The sequence below is a fragment of the Moschus berezovskii genome, chromosome 9 (assembly GCF_049115385.1).
Source record: "Moschus berezovskii isolate FMDL1 chromosome 9, NW_MosBer_1.0, whole genome shotgun sequence".
Taxonomy (NCBI): Eukaryota; Metazoa; Chordata; class Mammalia; order Artiodactyla; family Moschidae; genus Moschus; species Moschus berezovskii.
Window position 1 is genome coordinate 11,202,103 of NC_142468.1, and position 18,735 is coordinate 11,220,837.

General features: G+C 38.7%; 1 protein-coding gene across 8 annotated transcripts in view; it reads left to right on the forward strand.

The window, feature by feature from the left end:
- CEP128 (centrosomal protein 128) overlaps positions 1 to 18,735 on the forward strand; it is a 487,012-nt gene that overhangs the window by 126,587 nt on the left and 341,690 nt on the right. The window lies entirely within an intron of this gene.

The window sequence follows — 18,735 nt, forward strand, 5'->3', positions numbered from 1 at the left end:
CTTATCGTTTGAATTGGCTTTCCAGGTGGCTCAGTGGATAAAGAATCTGCCTGCAATGCAGGAGATGTGGGTTCGATCCCTGGGTCAGGAAGATTCCCTGGAGAAGGACATGGCAACCCACTCCAGTATTCTTGCCTGGACAATTCCTTGACAGAGGAGCCTGGCGGGCTACAGTCCATAGGACTGCAAAGAGTTGGACACGACTGAAGAGACTGAGCGCTTGCATGTACACACACACACACGTACACACACACACATGCAGACACTCACTCACATACACACACATCAGTTGAATGTGGTAAATAAAGAAAAAATTTAGAATGAAAATGTCCATTTTCAGATTCTTAGTTTTCTGAAATCATGGTCTTCTGCGTCATGTTTTACATATGAATTGAATATGTAGGCCCTTGTGATTCTTTGCATGTAGTGTGTGTGTGTGCACCTGTGTGTTTGTGCAGGCGTGCACGGGGTGGTGGTGAGAGAGGAAGAAACTTACATGCCTCACAAAATAATGATGTATTGGAAACTTAATGTAGATTTAATATTTAAAGCAATTATAAATTATCGGGAATAATTGTTGAAGACTTGCTTTAGAAAAGTGGGTGATATGAGACAAATGTGGTAATATCTTTACATCTCAGTAACTGGTGGTTCTTCATTTCTTGACTCCCACAAATGCCACTAAAAGCGGGGATAGCAGACCTTATAATAAGCAAATTTAAAATGTGCTTTATTCCTGTAGTCCTTATAGTTACCTTATCATTATAGTGATTTTTATTTGATAGCATATCATTTTACATGGAAAATTAAATTATTTTTTAGTTGCTTGTTTTCAGGCAAATTTCTACAAATGGAAATGAAATTGTGCTGAGCCTCAAACCATGAAAAGTCAACAAATTCATTATACTTTTGGAAATGTTCACATAGTGTAAATATCTTTGTAAGAAAATTAAACTATTCATATGCACTAAGGAAACTTAGTTTTTAATAATTATACATGACTAACATAAAGGGTAATGTTCACAAGTTTTTTCAGATGTATTAAATGCAACTAGTTTCTAGTATTTCACTTGCGTAAAATATTTGTTTATATTATGCAGTTTTTATATTTTTGGGGAACCCATAATGATAAAATGTTAGACTATTTGCTCTTCCTTAATGAAGATTATAAATTAGGCAAACTTTTGGCAATTCTGATTGAAAAACAGTTCTGCCTTTGGTAATGGTATTAACTTTTTGCAGAAAATATTCTCCTTTTGAGAAAAACTAAAAGATGAGGATGACATATTTAAAAATTTTGTTTGAAGTGACAGAAAGTTATTTGGGCCCAAGGACAAGAAGGAGCAAGTATTCTCATAAGGAGTGGAATGCAGAGTAATAGGCCTGGCATCTTCTGAATCACACATTGAGCAGTCATAGCTTAGGCCCACTGCAGAAGAAGAGCCTGGTAAACATCTTGCACTTTCAGCTGGGATACCCAAAAGGCTAAACGCCAGGGCTCTGGGTGAACTGAAAATACACCAACAGTCACAAAAACTGTAACATAACTTTGAATCCGCTTTGGTTTTATCTGTCCCTATCCTAACTGCCCATTTACACAAAAGTACAGTTGACTCTTGAATAACATGTGTTTGAATTTCATGGGTCCACTTATATATGGATATTTTTCAGTATTAAATATTTCAGTACTACATGCTCTGTAGCTGGTTGATTCCATGGTGAGGAACTATGGATATGAAGGGCCAGCTGTAAGTTATACTTGAATTAAGCCCCTGTGGTATTCAAGGGTCAACTGTAAATCTTTTGGAGAAGAACGTATGATCATCCAGAGCCCACATATTATTTCAGTCATACAATGTCTAGCCTTTGATCAAAACTTAGCAGGCAAATCAGGAAACAAAATCATACTATTTAGTTTGAGAAAATAGAAACAGGCATATAGACTATTCAGATGTTATAGTTGTTAGAAGCCAGCTTTAATCAATGGTAATTAATATGCTAAGAAATTAGGTTTTATGATATTTAATTCTAGGAGAGAATAGGACATGATGAAAAGAATCATTGGAAATCTGAGAATTGAAATATAACTAAATTAAGAGCTGATGGGTAGATAGAGTTTAACAGACGGTTATGCACACTTTTTCCTTATTACTCTAAAGAGTTTTATGGGACCTCCATCCATATGTATGCTTCAGTTCAGTTCAGTTCAGTCGCTCAGTCGTGTCCGACTCTCCACAACCTCATGAATCACAGCACGCCAGGCCTCCCTGTCCATCACCAACTCCCGGAGTTCACTCAAACTCATGTCCACAGAGTCAGTGATGCCATCCAGCCATCTCATTCTCTGTCGTCCCCTTCTCCTCCCGCCCCCAACCTTTCCCAGCATCAGAGTCTTTTCCATTGAGTCAACTCGTCGCATGAGGTGGCCAAAGTATTGGAGTTTCAGCTTTAGCATCAGTCCTTCCATTGAACACCCAGGATTGATCTCCTTTAGAATGGACTGGTTGGATCTCCTTGCAGTACAAGGGACTCTCCAACACCACAGTTCAAAAGCATCAATTCTTAAGCGATCAGCTTTCTTCACAGTCCAACTCTCACATCCATACATGACCACAGGAAAAACCATAGCCTTGACTAGACGAATCTTGGTTGGCAAAGTAATGTCTCTGCTTTTTAATATACTATCTAGGTTGGTCATAACTTTCCTTCCAAGGAGTAAGCGTATGTATGCTTAGGATATGTATTAATGGTATGTGGTTTGGTTTTTGGTTTTGTATTCTGTTTTTTTTTTTTTCTTTTTCTAAATGGCAAGGAGAAAAACAACTTATGCAATCTTTCATTCAATAAATTTTGATGCAGGGCCTGTTAGGTATTGGGTCTGGTGCTAGGATCTGGTGTCCACAAATGAAATCAGTATTGCCCTCAGTAAAGGTGCAGTCATTGAACTTATATTTTGTACTGAAATGTCAGTTCGCTAGAAGAACCAGGCCTCTTCAGCATGGATGGGCAGAATCACTGTGAGGCTTAGAATGGGGCACAGGGTTGTGGGCTTGGTGCCTTGAACCTTTGGAAGTGGTCATGAGACTCTTCCATCCCTACTGCACCAGGGTGGCTCCTGCTCTGCAAGGACAGAACTAATGTGTCAATGTGAACAATCATGGAATGATAAAGCAGCAGAAATATCTTCAAATAGAAAATGGCATTTGGTGATCAAAAATCTGAAGCAATGGTTTCATAGTTTTACAGGTTTAGTATTTTCATTCTTATGTCACATTCTTCATTTATACTTGTTCATCCTTTCTAGGTTATAAGAAATTGAGATACACTCAAGAAGGTGTTTAATGTAAGGGAGGCAAGAAATTATTTTGATAATTGCCCTGCTGGACTTCATGCAGAAAACAGATTTCATATATGTAACTACACTGTGTCATTATTGAGACTTTATTCCAAAACTGAAAAACTTGAGTCAGCTCTAGATGGCTGTCTTGAGTTTAGTATTAATTTCTCGGTCCAGTCATCTATGACTATGGTGGTGGAGTCACAGGGTTTCTAGTTGTACTGTTTTGCATATATGTGTATTAGAATTGCTATTAAGCATCAATTTTATTAAATTTTATTTAATAAACATCAATTTTATTGATGCTATTAAACATCAATTGCTATTAATCATCAAAGAATGAAAGCTTTCCTTTAGTGTTTCTTGTAAGACTGGCCTACTAGCAACAAATTATCTCAGTTTTTGTTTGTCTGAGAATGTCTTTAACCTCATTTTAAAAAGGATTTTGCTGGATGTAGGGTTTCAGTTGACTTTTTTTTCTTGGCTGCACCGTGCAGCTTGGGGATCTTAGTTCCCCAACTAGAGATCAAACCTGGGCCCTGGCTGTGAAAGTGGCAAGTTCTAAGCATTGGACAGACAGGAAATTAATTCCCTGACTATCTTGTAGCACTTTGACTATGTCATCTCATTGATAGCTGTTTTGCATTGTTTGTCATGAGAAGTCAGCTGTTAATTGTTGTGGTCCTTTAATAGACCAGAACCTGGTGGTCTGGAGTCGACGATAAGAAAGTGAAAGAGAGAAAGAGGCTAATATTTCCTGGGTTACGTGGAAAACCAATAAAGCCCTAGAACAGGGCTTGTAGCTCACGAAGGATCAGGGTGTCCTCTCGAGGAGGTCTTGAAAGCCTGGGCAGAAAAGTGAGCTTGGCAGGTTTCCACGCTCCAGAGAACTTAAAGAGAAAGAGAAAGAAGGACACGGGGACCCAAGTCTCTAGTGGAACAAGGGTGCTTTATTGAACTCTATGTGAGTATACACACTGTTTTACAAGGTAGGTTTTCAGCAAAGATAAAGATCAAAAGACCAGACTTACAAGTTACCAAGGAAACAAGGAGTAATAGAGGTCATAAGGCCAGAAGACAATCCATATCTTAAGGAGGGTCGTGACTAATTACTTTCACTGATTGGAAAAGTTAATGAAGGAAATCCATGCAAGCATTCCATCCCATGACCTCAGTCCTGGGAGCAGCATGCTGCTCCACTGGTTCCTGTTACCAGGAGCTGATAAGGAACAGAGGGCTCATGAGAGACAGAAAATAGCACACAGGAATCCTGCTGTTAAATGTTCCCTGACAGTTAATCTTTTGGCATGTCCTCATACATGATGAGTAATGTTTCTCTTATTGTTTTTAAGATTTTCTCATTTTTTTGTCTTTCAGCATTTGACTATAGATTTGTTTTTATTCTATTTGGGGTTCATCATACTTTTGGAAATACAGATCAATGCTTTTCTTTAAATTTCAAGCTTTCAGATATTATTTCTTCTTGTACTTTTCCTTTCCTTTCTTTCCCTCCTTTTTCCTTTTGGTATTTTTGTTATATATATTTTGGTATCCCACATTTCTCTCAGGTTTTATCCATTTTTATTCTTTTTATCCCCCTACATTTCATATTCTATTGATTTATCTTAAGTACTTAGATCCTTTCTTCTGCCAACTCAAATCTACTATTGAGCCTTTCAAGTGACTTTTTCATTTTACTTATTGTACTTTACAGTTCTAGAATTTCTATTGGTAAAATAATTTCTATCTTTTTTAGTGATTTTCTCTATTTAATGAGATATATTCTTCATATGCTTCTTTTTCTTCTTCTTTTTTCATTATCTCCTTTAGTTCTTGGAACACATTTCTAGTAGTTGATTTTAAATCTTTGTTGATTAAGTTCGACATCTGGACCCGTTGAAAGACATTTTTTATTGTTTACTGTTTTCCTTTATGTAGGTTGCACCTTCCTTTTTTTTTTCTTTTTTTGAACCTTATCATTTTTATTGAAATAGGACCTTTAAGAAAATATATTGTGTTAATTCTGGGTACTAATTCATTCGCCACTTTCTTGGGTTTGTTGTTGTTTGCTTTTTTATTAGTTTAGTGAAATGGCTGGAATAGTTTAGTGAAATCTATTTTCACTGCAGTGTGAAGCCAATGATTCATTTGTCAGAGGGTGCCGCCTCGGATATGTGCACAGTGTCTGTGACCACCAAGGATGATTATTGTTTTCTCTGGGAGTCTTTAATTGTCTGAGTCCCTGCTCCTCCCATTAAACTCTGGCTTGGCTGGCTTTGTTATCTCTCTTAGCTTTTAGCCTCTCTCCTAATTGCTAGCAGATTTTTTTTTTTTTGGACAGTGTCCTTTGGTAAAAATTGCTCTGCAACTGATTCAGTTAAAGTTGGGGCTTTTTGCAGGGTCGGTTGTGGGTACTAACCAGTCTTTGGGGTATTCTCTGATCCCAAGAGGGCTGTCTTTAGCTATCTTATTACCTGAGTCTGTCTGTTAAACTTCTATATGATCTGTTGTCTTGTTCCTACTAGTATTATGGAAACTACCAACCTCTTAAATGCTCACCCCCAAGATGGCCATTATTTTTGACATCATCTTTAGAAATGGATTTTCTTATCCTCTGTTACAAACAACCGAACAGAACTGTTGAGCTCTCTGGTCATATGACCTTTCTTCCTCAGCAGAACCTCTGCATCACTGCACTGGAGCTGAATTCAGGGACTATAATTTGCTTCCCTTTGGAGCAATGCTCCAGCTCTTCAAGTATGGTGTTGGGTTGGGATGGTAGTCTCTGATCTGAATTTGCCCCTTTGGTTATGGGCCCTTTAGTATATTGCGTGAACTTGGGCAAGGGTAATATAGACCTACCTTTTGCCCTGCAAGTGGGAACTGGTTGGGGGAAAGGAGACTTTTCATTTGGCCATATCTTCTTGGGTTAGCACTTCTGATCTGGATTCCTGCCCCTCTGTGGGTGAATCTGTAGCTTTAGACTGGGAACTGGGCATGGGGGAAGTTCTGTCTTCTTAACTATCCTTGCCTGGAGTGTTGCTTCATTCACACTGAGCTGGGGAATGGCATATTCAATACTATTAATATATTAAATAGATTGTGGCTTAGATGCCATGGCCTTTAATTATTCTTACCAAGATTTAATTGATTTTCTTAATTGTTTCTCCATTTTCTCTGTTCCCTTAGGACAATTTCTAGATGCTTTAAATATTTCTTATTTTTTAAAATAATTTTTACCAGTTAACTATGGTTTTGATGAGAATAGGGTCTGCTAACCTCCTTACGTTGCAATTTGGAAAGTCTTGCTTCTCGATAGAAATTGTGTACCAATTAGGAAAAAAATACCCACTCTAAGTCACAGAGAGACAAAATAATGGAAAATATGGAAATGCATATGAAAGATACATGGGACATAGTGAAGCTCTAATATATATGTTCATTTCAGTTCAGTCACTCAGTTGTGTCTGACTCTTTGCGACCCCATGAACCACAGCATGCCAGGCCTCCCTGTACATCACCAACTCCCAGAGTCAACCCAAACCCATGTCCATTGAGTCAGTGATGCCATCCAACCATGTATGTAATTGGAGTCTTAAAAGCAGAACAGGGACAGAAGCAATATTTGAAGAGACATCAGTTCATATAATTAAGAAGTTGGCTTGAAGCTCAACATTCAGAAAACTAAGATCATTGCATCTGGTCCCATCACTTCATGGGAAATAGATGGGGAAACAGTGGAAACAGTGTCAGACTTTATTTTTTTGGGCTCCAAAATCACTGCGGATGCTGACTGCAGCCATGAAATTAAAAGACACTTACTCCTTGGAAGGAAAGTCATGACCAACCTAGACAGCATGTTAAAAATCAGAGACATTACTTTGCCAACCAAGGTCCGTCTAGTCAAGGCTATGGTTTTTCCAGTGGTCATGTATGGATGTGAAAGTTGGACTGTGAAGAAAGCTGATTGCCGAATAATTGATGCTTTTGAATTGTAGTGTCGGAGAAGACTCTTGAAGAGTCCCTTGGACTGCAACGAGATCCAACCAGTCCATTCTAAAGGAGATCAATCCTGGGTGTTCACTGGAAGGACTGATGCTAAAGCTGAAACTCCAATACTTTGGCCACCTCATGCGAAGAGATGACTCACTGGAAAAGACTCTGATGCTGGGAGGGATTGGGGGCAGGAGGAGACAGGGGCGACAGAGACTGAGATGGCTGGATGGCATCACCAACTCGATGGACATGAGTTTGAGTGAACTCCGGGAGTTGGTGATAGACCGGGAGGCCTGGCTTGCTGTGATTCATGGGTTGCAAAGAGTCGGACACGACTGAGCGACTGAACTGAACTCAACTGAAGATTTCCAAGCAGGGCAAATGCAATGAAGATCACAACTAGACATGTCATAGTAAAATTAGTAAAACCAAGGTGAAAGAGAAAGCCTCAAATGCAACTAGAGGGGAAAGAAGACATAGTACCATAAATGATCAAAATGGAAACCAGAAGAATAGAAAGATGACTTCAAAGTACTGAAATAAAATAATTGCCAGTCTAGATCCATACCCAATGAAAATATTCTTCAGAAGTGGAGGTGAAGTAAAGATATTTCTCAAAAACAAGAACTGGTGAATTCAATTTTAGTAGACCCAATATGGTAAAGGTACTTTTTTGAAGGAGAAAGAACAAAAAATGCAGCAAGGAATGAAGACTAATAAATGGGGTAAAATTTTGGGAAAAGTCTAAATGAATATTGGCTAATAATCAGTCATAGCAATATCTTATTTAAGTGATTTAGAAAATTAAAATTACATGAATAATACTGCTTCATTTGGGAATTATATATTAAGTTGAAGTGTTTTTAAATTTCTTGATTCTTAGATGAAGGAAGTTGTAAAATTACTAATCTACTTTATATATTAAGAAGTGAAGGATACATATAGTAAGTTCTAGGATAACCACTAAAGATGAGTAATGTATATATAGTTAATACAGGGAAAGAAAGTGAAAACAATTTTTTAAAATTAATTACTTTTAAAAGAAAAGAGAAAATCTTCACAACATTGGATAAACAAAGATTTCTTACGAGGACACCAAAAGCATAAATTACAAATGACAAAAACATTAAGTTTGATTTTGACAGTTCAAAATTTCTGCTTCACACTTGGTAACATTAGGAAAATGAAAGAAGCAAGTCACACTGAAAGGAAGTATTTATAGGACATATATCCAGCATATTGTAGATAAATGACTAACATTAACAAGTGATGTATTTCAATTAAGACAAAAAAGTCACATGTCAAAAGAAAATGAACCGTCAGCAGACCTTTAAAGCTGACCCAAAAACAAACAAAAAAAATCCAGTGAATCATTTTCAGTCACATTGCTCCTGTAAAACACATTGTCCTAAGTATTTATTTTTATTGAGATCAAAAAATATTTTTTGCACTCTTGGTAAAATTTATGCAGCTTATTTTTAAAATTAGAAAAGAAATTACACATAACCAACATTAGAAACAAGAAAAGTCCTATGCTTATAGATTAAAAGAGAAGGAAAATTAGAAAGGATATCAAGTTGTTGCTCTAGATTAGACCTTTTAGTAGTGATGGAGATGTTTTATGTTTGCGCTCTCCAGGACAGGTTAGCCATATGTACCTGTTGGGCACATAGAATGAAGTTAATGTGACTAAATTTTTCATTTTCAATTTTACTGAATTCTAATTTAAATATTGGTTGGAATTAACATGTGGCAATGTGATTTTTTGCTGTTGTTCAGTGGCTGAGTCATGTTCGACTATTTGCGACCCCATGGACTGTGATACCAGGCTTCTGTGTCCTTCAGAATCTCCGAGAGTTTGCTCAAATTCATGTCCTTTGAGTCTGCGATGCAATAACCATCTCATTCTCTGTCACCTGCTTCTCCTTTTGCCTTCAGTCTTTCCCAGCAACAGGGTCTTTTCCAATGAGTCAGCTTTTTGAATCAGGTGGCCAAAGTATTGGAGCTTCAGCATCCGTCCTTCCAATGAATATTCAGGGTTGGTTTTTTTTTGGATTGACTGGTTTGATCTCCTTGCAGTCCAAAGGACTCTCAAGAGTCTTCTTCAGCACCATAATTCAAAAGCATCAATTTTGTGTTTCAGAAGCACTCAGCCTTCTTTATGGTCCAGCTCTCACATCTGTACATGACTCCTAGAAAAACCATAGCCTTGAGTATACGGACCTTTGAAGTTTTATATTGGAGAAGGTCATGGCAACCCACTCTAGTATTCTTGCCTGGAGAATCCCATGGACAGAGGAGCCTGGTGGGCTACAGTCCATGGTGTTGCAAAGAGTCGGACACGACTGAAGTGACTTAGCACAGCACTAAGTTTTTTATAGTTTTCCTTCCAAGGAGCAAGTATCTTTTAATTTCATAGCTCCAGTCCCCATCTGCAGTGATTTTGGAGCCCAAGAAAATAAAATCTGTCACTGTTTCTACTTTGTCCCCTTCTGTTTACCATGAAGTGATAGGACTAGATGCCATGATCTTCACTTTTTGAATGTTGAGTTTAAGCGAACTTTTTCACTTTCCTTTTTCACCTTCATAAAGAGGCTTTTTAGTTCCTATTCACTTTCTGCCATTAGAGTGGTATCATCTGCATATCTGAGGTTGTTTGTATTTCTACCAGGAATCTTGATTCCAGCTTGTGATTCATCCAACCCAGAATTTCACATGATGTACTCTTCATTGGAGTTAAATAACAGGGTGACACTGTACAGCCTTGTTGTACTCCTTTCCCAATTTTGAATCAGTCAGTTATTCCACGTAAGGTTCTAATTGTTGTTTCTTGACTCACATACAGTTTTCTCAGAAGACAGGTAAGGTGGTCTGGTAGTCCATCCCTTTTAAGAATTTTTCACAATTTGTTGTGATCCATACAGTCAAAGACTTTTGAGTAGTCTGTGAAGCAGAAGTAGATGTTTTTCTGAAATTCCCATGCTTTCTCTATGATCCAGTGTGATTTAAGGTGTGATTAGATGTTGTGGGGGCTTCCCTGATAGCTCAGTTGGTAAAGAATCTGCCTGCAATGCAGGAGACCCCACCCAGTTCGATTCCTGGGTTGGGAAAATCCCCTGGAGAAGGGATAGGCTACACACTCCAGTATTCTTGGGCTTCTCTTGTGGCTCAGCTGGAAAGAATCTGCTTGCTATGTGGGAGACCTGGGTTTGATCTTGGGTTGGGAAGATCCCTTGGAATAAAGGAAGAGCTATCACTCCAGTATTCTGGCCTGGAGAATTCCATGGACTGTTTAGTCCACGGGGTCACAAAGAGTTGGACACGACTGAGTGACTTTCACTAGATGGTGTGAAATTGGGTTCAGAGTCCTGTCTTGAAATCTCATTGATACAGTAATCACACTGATTTTACTGTGATTGCCTGAATATGGTCTGACTGTATGAGGGAAAGATTGTGGTTTAGGACTTTACTGAGGGGCTGATAATAGAAACATCCCTCAGAGCCATTCCTCTCTATGTCTCCTGTAGTTCAAAAGGGGATTATTATTATTTTTCCTTTTTTGTGATAAAATACATATAACAGAAAACTTTTCATCTTACCCGTTTTTCAGTATACAGTTCAGTGGCACAAAATACTCTCAGGTTGTGCAACCATCTCAATCCCCACCCCCACTGAAACTCTACACCCATTAACCAGTTACTCCCAATTTTCCCCTCCCCCCCAACTCTGATAATGATCATTATACTTTCTAGGATTGCATACCTCATGTAAGTGTAGTCACATGGCATTTGTCTTTTTGTGACTATTTCACATAACATAATGTCCTCAAGTTTCTTCCGTGTTGTAGCATATTGAAGAATGTCCTCCCTTTTTAAGGTTGAATAATATTCATTTTATGTTTATATATTGCTTAATCACACATTCGTTGAGTAACTGGGTTGCTTTGATATTTGGGTTATAAATAATGTCCATGGATGCCCAAGGATCTCTTAAAAACCTGCTTCCAGTTTGGGGTACATACCCAGGAGAAAAATTGCTGGATCATATGTTAATTCTGTGTTTGTTTATTTTTAATTTATTTATTTTAATTGGAGGCTAATTACTTTACATTATTATATTGGTTTTGCCATACGTTGACATGAATCTGCCCCGGGTGTACATATGTTCCCCATCTTGAACCCCCCTCCCACCTTCCTCCCCATCCCATCCCTCTGGTTCATCCCAGTGCACCAGCCCTGAGCATCTTGTATCATGCATTGAACTTGGACTGGCGATTCGTTTCACATAAGATATACATGTTTCAATGCCATTCTCCCAAATCATCCCGCCCTCGTCCTCTCCCACAGAGTCCAAAAGACTGTTCCATACATCTGTGTTTCTTTTGCTGTCTTGTATACAGGGTTATCGTTATCATCTTTCTAAATTCCATATATATGCGTTAATATACTGTATTGGTGTTTTTCTTTCTGGCTTACTTCATTCTGTATAATAGGCTCCAGTTTCATCCACTTATATATAGAAAACTATAAAACACTGGTGAAAGAAATCAGAGAAGACACTAATAGATGGAGAAATATACCGTGTTCATGGATTGGAAGAATAAATATTGTGAAAATGAATATATTACCCAAAGTAATTTATAAGTTCAGTGCAATCCCTATCAAGCTACCAATGGTGTTTTTCACAGAGCTCGAACAAATAATTTCACAATTTGTATGGAAATACAAAAAATCTCTAATAGCCAAAGCAATCTTAAGAAAGAAGAATGGAACTGGAGGAATCAGCCTGCCGGACTTCAGGCTCTACTACAAAGTCACAGTCATCAAGACAGTATGGTACTGGCATAAGGACAGAAATATAGATCAATGGAACAAAATAGAAAGCCCAGAGATAAATCCATGCACCTATGGACACCTTATCTTTGACAAGGGAGGCAAGAATATTCAATGGAGAAAAGACAATCTCTTTAACAAGTGGTGCTGGGAAAACTGGTCAACCACTTGTAAAAGAATAAAACTAGAACACTCCCTAACACCATACACAAAAATAATTCTGTGTTTAATCTTTGAGGAACCACTGTCCTGTTCACCATGGCAACCATACCATTTTATATTCACACCAAAAGTGCACAGTCTTCCAATTTCTCCGACGTTTGTTTTCTGTTTTAAATAGTAGCCACCTGAATGGGTGTGAGATGGTATCTCAAGGGATCGTTAGTTCAAAACAATATTTACTTTATTTAAAGAAATTAGGCCTCTTTTATCTTGTTTAGCTTTCCTTAGCTTCTCTTTTCTCCTCTTGTCTAAAATAGAATTGATTTCTCCCAATTGCACAAGGTTATTGTTTTGTATAAGATAATGCATCTGTTTCAAATAAATTGGAACGCTCTATAATGAAGTAAAGCAATAAAATTGTTATGTTATATTTCGTTTCTCTTCACTGTATGTCATGTAATGTTGGGAATAATATTTCTTTAGCTGAAGGCAATGGCAAGCCACTCCAGTACTCTTGCCTAGAAAATCCCATGGATGGAGGAGCCTGGTAGGCTGCAGTCCACGGGGTCGCTACGAGTCAGACATGACTGAGCGACTTCACTTTCACTTTCATACATTGGAGAAGGAAATGGCAACCCACTCCAGTGTTCTTGCCTGGAGAATCCCAGGGACGGGGGAGCCTGGTGGGCTTCCGTCTATGGGGTCACACAGAGTTGGACACGACTGAAGTGACTTAGCAGCAGCAGCAGCAGCTGAAATATGTACTTTATCTTCATCCTCTCAGCTGCCACATCAGTATTGCTAAGTCACAGGTGAATGTCTTTCTCTGATACCTGCTTTGGCCTGTTGTATTTCATCACCAGCTCAATGGACATGAGTTTGAGTGAACTCCGGGAGTTGGTGATGGACAGGGAGGCCTGGCGTACTGTGATTTATGGGGTCGCAAGGAGTTGGACACGACTGGGCGACTGAACTGAACTGATTTCATAGCAAGTGTGTAGTCACAGGTTGCTCCACCTCCAGTAAGAGCTGTCCCGAAAACCAATCTGCTTAAAGCAGAATGGTTTTATCCTATCTGTATTCAAATCTTCTTTTCCCAAACTGCATGCTTTAGTTAAACACCAGAATTGCAGTTAAAATTATCAGTCCAATAGAGTACGAAAAAAATTAAGAAAACACAAATGTACTTTGAGATATGTGTTCCAGGGTCTGAATTCCTCTAATGTGTGTTTCTGGGGCCCAGATGTTAATTATATGTCCCCTTGTATTTTAGGTTAAACACTGAAGAAGTGTATATTTAAAATGTTCCATGTAGTGAACATCACAGCTAATGAAACAGAAGTTAATATTTTATTTCTTCACAAAGAGATGAATGTGTTTAATTAATTGAACATTATTTTCAGTACTTTGCTTAAGCTTAGTATCATGTTTCATTAAAAAATACAAGGAAACTGTAGTTGTATGAAGCAGATATGTCCTCATAGGATTTGTGGAGAAATAATTATTTTTAATCACTGAGAAAGACTGAGGAACCTATTATGTGGAATTAATGTCCTTTGTGTGTCTCTGCTTCACTGGATGAAAAGAATCTGATAATAGTATATGTGGTCAAAATTAGTTTGATAGAAAAGACGGAAGGTTGTATTTTTAAAGGATGACCATTTGTGACATGGTTATGACAATGGCCCCTGATATTTTATGTTGCTGACCCCTCATTGAGAATTCAAATCAGTTTTTAAAGATTATTCATATGTGTTTGCTTGAATTAAAAAAAAAAAGACTCAGTACATTCTGCTTTCAACCTATCATGATTAAAAAAAAAAGTTTTAAATTGTTTGATCCCAGTGAGTGATGGCCTAATTTAGCTACATGTAAGTATATTTTGGGGCTACCACACTTGTTTTGATTGATTTGAGTTCTTTTATTCCAAGAGACTTGCCTTACGTCTTCTGACTGTGGAAATTGATTACTTGTCCTCTCAGTATCAGTTCATAAAACACCTAAATTATCCTGAAATGAATGAGTTCATCGAGACATGCAAGAATATGTCAAGATAATTTCCCAATAGAGGTGAGTGGGGCATGGCTTAATTGAGAGTCTGAGAAATTCAGGAGAAATCCTATTAAATCAATTTTTTTGTTTACTCAGTACAGGCAAAACTTTATAATATCAGTTAGAGTTTAGTGCGGGAAATAGAACTGCTTTAGGTATTTTATACAATAGTTGTCTATGATATTGGCAGATGTGGGCCTGCCTCACCTTCCAGGAAAGGATGGATAGCACAAAGAGGGAGATTCACTGCAAACAGAATACATTTAAAATCTTTTGTGACCTTGCCCAGGTGGCACTAGTGGTAAAGAATCCACCTGCCAATGCAGGAGATGTAAGAGATATGGGTTCAATCCCTGGATTGGGAAGATCCCCTGGAAGAAGAAATGGCACCCCACTCAAATATTCTTGCTGGGAGAATCCCTTGGACAGAAGAGCCTGTTGGGCTACAGTCCATGTGATTGCAGAGTTGGCTACTGCTGAGCCTCTGAGCACACACAGCATATAACCTTGCTGGCCAGCAGCAGACACCCACATTAGCAAGTATATGGTCCCTGCCTGTCTTCCACATTCTAAGTCTCTCTGTGTTGCATCTAATTTGCCCCGGAACTGAGCACAAGGGAGTACTGAGCATTTGGTTTTGTAACCTCCATGGAATTAGGGGAGTATATTAGGAAGCAGTGCTAAGGGCTGTCTGCTATTGGGTCATACCCAATAGTGCAGTAATCAGGTTTTTCTTTTAGTTGAGAAACATGACTTTCACTTCTCTTCTTTCATAGCCTTTGAGCCTAGCCTTGTGTGAATCAGTGAATGCTGGTTGAGTTCCTGTTAGACCTATAACACATTTACAAATATGTAATGTTATATTCAATCTGTGATTTCTTTGCAAGGTTTTTTTTTTTTTTAGCTTCCTGTCCATTTTAGTTTAGTTTTGTTGTTCAGTCCCTCAGTCGTGTCTGACTGTGACCCCATAGACTGCAGGATGCTAGGCTTCACTGACCTTTACTATCTCTAGGAGTTTGTTCAAACTCATGTCCGTTGAGTCGGTGATGCCATCCAACAATCTTGTCCTCTGTCATCCTCTTTTCCTTCTGCCTTCAATCTTTCCCAGCATCAAGATCTTTCCCGATGAGCTGACTCTATGCATCAGGTGGCCAAAGTTTTGTAGCTTCAGCATCAGTCCTTCCAATGAATATTTAGGACTGATTTCCTTTAGGATTGACTGGTTGGATCTTCTTGAAGTCCAAGGGACTCTCAAGAGTCTTCTCCAACGCCACAGTTTGAAAGCATCAATTCTTTAGTGCTCAGGCTTCTTCATGGTCCAAATCTCACACCCATATATAACTACTGGAAAAGCCACAGCTTTGACTTTAAGGACCTTTGTTGGCAAAGTAATGTCTCTGCTTTTTAATATGCTGTCTAGATTTAGCATAGCTTTTCTTCAAAGTAGCAAGCATCTTTTAACTTCACGGCTGTCACCGTCCACAGTGATTTTTGGAGCCCAAGAAAAAGTTAAATCATGTATAAATGCAATTAACTGGTCACATGGAAATGAAAATATTCCAACATGCTGGAATAGAGTTTAATTTCAGTAAAACAAAAAATATAAAATTTTATTTTTTCTGTACTTACTTGAGCTTGTCGTCTTCCTTATTGGGCTGTTTGTACTCCTTTTGGGTGTAATATTGTTATTTTCTTCAGTCGGTGTTTTCATCTTGTCCCTGCTTTAAGGAAGTCATGTTTTGGACTAGAATTAGTGAACAGATGCTTTGTTCACATCATATTAAAGATGACTAATTGAATTCTATTTCAAAATGATTTTCTACTTCTGACTTATTTGCTGTTTATTAGCTTTAATGTCACTGTTTTTGTCCTTGTAATGAATTGAGCTTTATGCCTTAAAGATAATTTTTGCTTCACTGTATCAATTTGATATATTTAGACATTTTCTACTTTTATTCTATTGGGTTTCTAGAAGCTGTATTATAAGATTATTCTGTTGTGGTTTACGTGTTTTTAAATGATAAATGCTATAATTAATCGCTGTGTTTCCAACCAAGGGTTTTTAAGCCAAAATATTTCATGCTTAAAATGAAGTTGCCATCAGTGCCAAGATATAAAAGAGATATAATGGAAACACCATGTAATTTTATAGTGTATGTGTTTGCTCTGGTACAGTAAAAGGTGTGTATGTATATGTACAACTATTGTATTTTTTATTAGTGAACATGAGCCTCACAAGTGACTATATTTCTATTTGGCTTGCCCCTAATTTTTTTTCAAACATTACAGGAACAAATTATTTTGAATTCTTATGAAAGGCTTTATTTGTGCATATTTTCAGAGGCGTCTTGCTGATCAGATTCTCTTATTAATTTTTTCCCTCTTCTTCACACTTGTTTCTGGATTCCCTGGCAGTTCAGCTAGTAAAGAATCTGCCTGCAATGTGGGAGACCCCGGTTCAATTCCTAGGTTGGGAAGATCCACTGGAGAAGGGATAGGCTACCCACTCCAGTATTCTTGGGCTTCCCTGGTGGCTCAACTGGTAAAGAATCTGCCTGCAATGTGGGAGACTTGGGTTTGATCTTGGGTTGGGAAGATCCCTTGGAGAAGGGAACAGCTACCACTCTAGTATTCTGGCCTGGAGAGTTCCTTGGACTGTATAGTCCATGGGGTTGCAAAAGATTCGGACACAATCGAGTGACTTTCACTCATACTCCTTTCAACCCTGTTTCCCCTTCTCCCACCAGTGTTAGGACATGTCTTTCCTGACAGAAGGCACCAAAGGCAGAGAGGACAGCAGTGCTAGGCACGCGCTTGCCGTCGTGGTGTGGCCACCGTCTCAGCTGGGGCTGGCCGTCTGAGCGTTCGTGTCCCTGTGCCTCTGTCTCTCTCCCCGTCCTGCCCGCGCTTCCTGTCTCCTGCATTCAGTAGCAGTCATCGAATCACCTCTCTGTTCCCTTTGTCACTCCTTAATGTACTTAGTCCAGGGGTCTTTCCTTGGGACAAATAATTATTGTTAGAAACCATTACATAATCAGATAAAGACACTGAAAAGTGAAACTTAGGTATATATTTATTACCTCAGATATGCAGATGACACCACCCTTATGGCAGAAAGTGAAGAGGAACTCAAAAGCCTCTTGAAGAAAGTGAAAGAGGAGAGTGAAAAGGTTGGCTTGAAGCTCAACATTCAGAAAACGAAGATCATGGCATCTGGTCCCATCACTTCATGGGAAATAGATGGGGAAACAGTGGAAACAGTGTCAGACTTTATTTTCTTGGGCTCCAAACTCACTGCAGATGCTGACTGCAGCCATGAAATTAAAAGATGCTTGCTCCTTGGAAGGAAAGTTATGACCAACCTAGATAGCATATTAAAAAGCAGAGACATTACTTTGCCAACCAAGGTCCGTCTAGTCAAGGCTGTGGTTTTTCCCGTGGTCATGTATGGATGTGAGAGCTGGACTGTGAAGAAAGCCGATCGCCGAAGAATTGATGCTTTTGAACTGTGGTGCTGGAGAAGACTCTTGAGAGTCCCTTGGACTGCAAGGAGATCCAACCAGTCCATTCTAAAGGAGATCAGTCCTGGGTGTTCATTGGAAGGACTGATGCTGAGGCTGAAACTCCAATACTTTGGCCACCTCATGCGACGAGTTGACTCACTGGAAAAGACTCTGATGCTGGGAGGGATTGGGGGCAGGAGGAGAAGGGGATGACAGAGAATGAGATGGCTGGATGGCATCACTGACTCGATGGACGTGAGTTTGAGTGAACTCCGGCAGTTGGTGACGGACAGGGAGGCCTGGCGTGCTGTGATTCATGGGGTCGCAAAGAGTCGGACACGACTGAGCGACTGAACTGAACTGAAGTATATATTTGGCAGCACAAATAGGGAAGAGAGGCAAAATTTGAAATAGAGAAGAAACAATTGCTTGCATATATCACATTTATTCAAAGTAATGTTTACATGTCTGTTTCCCCAACTCAGTTGTATGGATATCTGGAGTAGTAAAACATAGAACCATGCTGCTGATTCGTTTTTGTGTCTTGGCAGCTTGGTTGTTGCTGAATGCAGTAAGTGTTTATTGGACTGAATGGAAACATATCTGTATTTTCTTTAGAAAGTCTGACAAGTATTTTTTTTTTTCCTTTACCTTTCCGAGGCTTTTAAATGCCACAGTTGGTTCTTGTCTATTTTAAACCAGCTCTATCAAATTTATTGCTAAAACTAAACTCAGATGAGAGACGAATTGGTTCTCAAAGTCCATTCCTGCTTCAAAAGGATGATCTTCAATTATTTTTAATGTTGCTATAATATTTTAATATCCTAGTGTTAGGATAATGTCCTTTGGTGAT